Source organism: Rattus norvegicus, chromosome 20 (genome assembly GCF_021556685.1).
Source record: "Rattus norvegicus strain SHRSP/BbbUtx chromosome 20, alternate assembly SHRSP_T2T, whole genome shotgun sequence".
Lineage (NCBI taxonomy): Eukaryota > Metazoa > Chordata > Mammalia > Rodentia > Muridae > Rattus > Rattus norvegicus.
Window position 1 is genome coordinate 22819173 of NC_141553.1, and position 4876 is coordinate 22824048.

Below are 4876 nucleotides of genomic sequence, written 5' to 3' on the forward strand. Positions count from 1 at the left end.
CCGGTGTTGCGCCAAACGGCCTCCATTGTTTTAGTGTAGATTTGAAGACATATGTTTCTTTGATCACAATGAACTAAGTGACTATGGGATATTTACATGGTGCTCTTAAAATATTTATCTACACAATACTAATGGCACCCACAAGTTTACTCATTGCATTTTTAAAATGGAGCAATGTATTATTCATATTTGGTCAGAAATCCATAATGCATGAGCTTTTCTGGCGAGTGCTCTTGCTAGGGTGTGCTCGGCCCTCTGATTTGCTGAGGCCATCCCTGGGAAATGCTGACATCCACTGAAAGCCTAAGCACTTCCCAAACACATGATTTCTCTGGGAGTGATACAGTTCTTCCGTGGGGCTTGGAACTGTTCACAGGCAAAATCCTCTTTGCTCGCTGAATATGGTAAAGCCAGGTGCTAGGTGGAAACTGAATGGGAAATACCGAGTGTGACTTCCCACCATGTGGAGCAGGCACAAGGGACAGATCTCTGGGACTACTCTCTAAACCAACCAGCTGGCATTTAGCAAGTGTAAGTTCATGACCCAGCAAGAAGATAGTCGCTATGCCAGACCATTTATACCTTGTCATGGGATCTGGGTCTTCAGGAATCTTGAATAAACATCGTCTCAGTCAGCCAGACGTCTCAGCAGGTGAAAAGGTGCCATCAAGCCTGACAGCCATGGGACCCACACTGTAGAAGGAGAGAGGTCTGACTTCTGCAGCTCATTCTCCAACCTCTGCATGTGTGCTGTAGCATGCGTGTGTGCACCCTCCCAAATACATAAGCCAGTGTACCAAACGCGAAAGGGTTATCTCGTCTGTGAATTTCCTTGGGAATTAGCTGCACATGGACTAAGCAGGAAGCAGAGGAGGAGCTCCCAGGCAGATCTAGAGTCATCTTTTGAAGGCAAACATCTTTCTGTTGTGATCCCATTGACTTAATACCCAAGTCCCAAGGTGGGCTTTAGGGCAGTGGGTGCAAAGTAGCCACCTTCCAGGTGCAAAATAAGTTGCCATGGTTAATGAACCTGATACTAAACAGTCTCCCCAACAAAACAAAACAGGTCAGGGCAAGGCTGGGAGGGGGAAGAGGAGGTGGATAGGATCAAGACACATGACACAGGCATGAGATTTTCAAGGGATAAAAAAATTATTAAAGATAAAAGGATGAAGAACTAAAACAGACAAAATAAACCAGCCAGTATTTTTTCTCCCAGGCAACGAGAAAGAAGATGGAAATGCTCTCTAATCTGCCAATAAAGCGTTAGCATGTAACTACAGTATTTGACCATATGCCTCATTTTGAATGTTTCTGTTTTAATTTTAAATATATACTAACTGACCTTAAGAGAACTATGGCCAAAACTAAACAGAAGAGCACTAGCAAACCATTCGCACTCAACCCCAGTTCTCCAGAAGTATGTTCACAGGGGTTTGCAAGCACTGTCAATGCAGGTAAAAAAGGAAGCACCTGGACGATCAAAAGATGATGGATCTTAAACCTGAAGAAGTACCTTGACAAACTGTCACTTGACGAGGATACTTTAATGAAGAAATGTTAAGAGGTGAGGCTAAAGATGAATCTGAGATGGTGTGGATCAGTACTGTATGGTCCTGTCATTCAGTGTCCTGTCTACTGCTCCAAACTGCAAAGAGATCCAGGGAGGTGAAGCCTCTTAGTTTAGACACAGACAGTAAGAGGCAATACTGAGTGTCTCAACTCAGTCTGATTCTAGCTGTCTTTCTGCTTCTTGCTGTCCTTCAGTCTTACCTAATGAGGGCCTAGAAAGCACAGTTAGTGCCTTCCTCTCTCATAGGTGTTCTCCATTCGATAGCATAAAATATTCTCAGCAGTTGTATCTTGGTGCTTTGAGCTTGCGAGAAAGCAGTAATTTTCCTGCTGCCAAACACTGGAGGAAAAAAACAGTCTAGAGCCATTAACTGGAACGTGAATGGTGCATTAGCAGGCGACACCAACTGCTTAATGAGGTGCCCTAGATAGCGCGATCAATAGAGAGGGTACACATCTCATCCAGAAACTCACCCACCCTGAAGACAAATGCAGAGGGCATGGTGGGCAGGCACGGGTCAGGGTGAGTTAGTGTCAAGGAACATCTTTTATTCATGGGAGTCCTAGATCAGAGGGAGCTGAGTGTGGCTACGTTTTGTCACGGGAATAAGAAGAACACTGGGAAGTTGGTCGGTGCTTGGTTAAGATGTCATTCCTGGGTTTTGCATCACACATTGCACTATGAGAAAATTGTCTATTTCATTTACAGGTTTGTTTGAGTGAGTCAGTGGGCTGTATCGATGGACTGCCCCACCCCCCACCACTACCAATGACATACACAGACTATCTAGTGTTCTCTCTTTCACAGGTAGGGACCGGAGAGTGACTTTTAAATTCATTACATAGAAGAGGCAACTATGAAGAAGGGAGTTACTGTCGCATTGAGGATTCCCTAGCACTTACTGCAAGGGATTTGCATCTGTGAATACTGGTGGTGGTCCTCTCAGCTGACTATTTGTCCCTTCCAGATTCATCTACATCCTTGTCATCAGTGGTCCTGGTGCTAATGGATGTAGTAGACTTATGTTTCTAAGAGGCTGTCCTAGCTTACCAGCTCACAACGAAGGCTGGTAGGGAATCTCAGGATGACACAGCTCCCTCATAGGTTCTCAAACCCCTGAAATGATGGGATTAATACCTTCGCCATAGTTCTACCAGGAGGAAACAAAAACCTATGGTAGGTCACAGTGCTTGGCACATGGGAGTGCTTACCCATGTGAAGCCTTTTTTCTCTAAGGTCAGTAAGGGTGTATTCTAGAGTCAATGAGAAACACTCCACAGAGATGGGGTTGGCCAGTAGTCAGTCAACCAACAAGAAGCACATAAGACTTCTTTGTGCTGTAGTTTGGATCTTAAGCGTCTCCCAGAGGCTGGTGTTTTAAAGGGTTGGTCCCAAGCATGGTGCTATAGGAGGTAGAGGAGATTTTGAGAGTTGAGTCCTTATTGGGGGGTCTTCAGTTCATTGTGGGTATGTCCTTAAAAGGGACTGTGGGACTCCGATACTATCTGATGCTATTTCCTTCTCCTCTTCCTCCTCCTCCCTGCCCCCACTTGCTTCTTGGACAGGAAGTTGCCAGCTTTGACCTGCCACAGAGCTCTCACCATGGTGTGCATCCTTGCCACAGGCTCAAAAGCAGTGGGTTCCTTCAGTTATGAACTGAAACTTCTAAAGCTGAGCCAAATAACCCTTTTCATTTTATAAGTTAACTACTCCAGGTAATTCATTATAGCAATGGAAGGCTAACTAACACACTTGGCATGAATAGCCTTGGTTTCTTCCCATATAAACTAGAGACCCAGCAGACTATCTATATTACATATATATATCATGACTCTATGAATATTCCAGAAAGATAGTGGGGAGGAGGAAAGGGACTAAATAGCATGACAATTTCAATTTACTTGTACGCTCAGTGAGCATAGACCACAAGCAAGCATGTATGGGAATCTGGCCTCCCTTAAGGGTCTCAGTTCTTGTGTGCTATTCATGATGCAAACAGTCCATGCGCAGTGGTGTGTGTGTGTGTGTGTGTGTGTGTGTGTGTGTGTGTAATTTGTGTTTGTCTCTCACAGCAGCATGACCCTGAATATAACCAGTCACCTTGCAGAGCCACACTTACTGACAGATGCTATTTACTTAGTTGTCTTCAGCGAATCATCTTTTCACGGAGATGCCTTCCACAGCGGCTTTGATGGTTGTCAAGTTTTGCTTTTGATTCAGTTTTTTTTGGGGGGGGTGGTTGTGGTGAAAGGTCAAGATTTTATTGTCTTCATAACAAAATCAGCTTAAAACTGGATCACTTGGCCCTTTCTCTTCTTGTCACCTCCCAGTTCAAAATGCTTGCATCTCTTAATGGCCAGCATCCTCTTAGATCCGCAGTGGGGCTCAACGCACTCCAGTCTCAGCACAATCTTCTTTCTAGTTTTTGCCTTTTTGCAGAAAATGGGCTTAGTCTTTCCGCCATAGACACTCTGTTTTCTGTCATAACGCCGCTTTCCCTGGGCAGACAAAGAATCCTTGCCCTTCTTGTACTGTGTCACCTTGTGGGGTTGGTGCTTCCCACATTTCTTGCAGAATGTCCGACGGGTCTTAGGAACGTTCACCATGTTTGCAGGAGCGCTATCAGCTTTTTGCTTCAGTTTTAACACACAACTCACAGTCAGGAAACTCTACTGTAAATGTCCAGTAGCCATGGCTGTTTTTGTGTGAATCCAATGAGACAGTAGATACGAAGAACCAATGAGAAGATCTTGTTCTTAATAGCAATTTCTTTTCAGTGCTGGGGTTGCACCTGGGGCCTTCCATGCGCTAGGCAAGTTCTCTACCACCAGCCGCATTGCACCTCAGCTCAGTAATTATTTCCTGAATGTAATCTTTCAGTCACCAGGTATAAGAGGTAGGTGGGGTGTTTTATAGTTGTTTCCATGGCTTTGATTTCCTAGCCATGGCTATCAGAGCTCTCAGTGAAGAAAATGATGGGGGAACCTCATCCCCTCCCCCATCTTCAGGAAGCCACTCCACTGTTATTGGAAGACTAGAATTGGAGGGGCCCGTGAAGGTGAAGCATCATGATTAAGGGCCTTGGATGGAGTCGGAAACATTCAGAGGTTTGAGCAGCTGTGTGGCCACCACAGTGAAAGAGGTCAATTTTGTGGCTGTGTAAAAGTACAGAAAATACTTCTCTTGCGTGAAATTCCTGAAAAGTCCCCTTTCTTGTCAGCATCCCTTTATGGTTCTAGAGAAAGAATGCAGTGTGTGAGGTAGAAAATGCCTTTTCATTCGATTCCCAGATTCACGCTGCGT

General features: G+C 44.9%; 1 pseudogene; it reads right to left on the reverse strand.

The window, feature by feature from the left end:
• Rpl36al-ps5 (ribosomal protein L36A, pseudogene 5) lies at window positions 3859–4179 on the reverse strand (annotated as a pseudogene).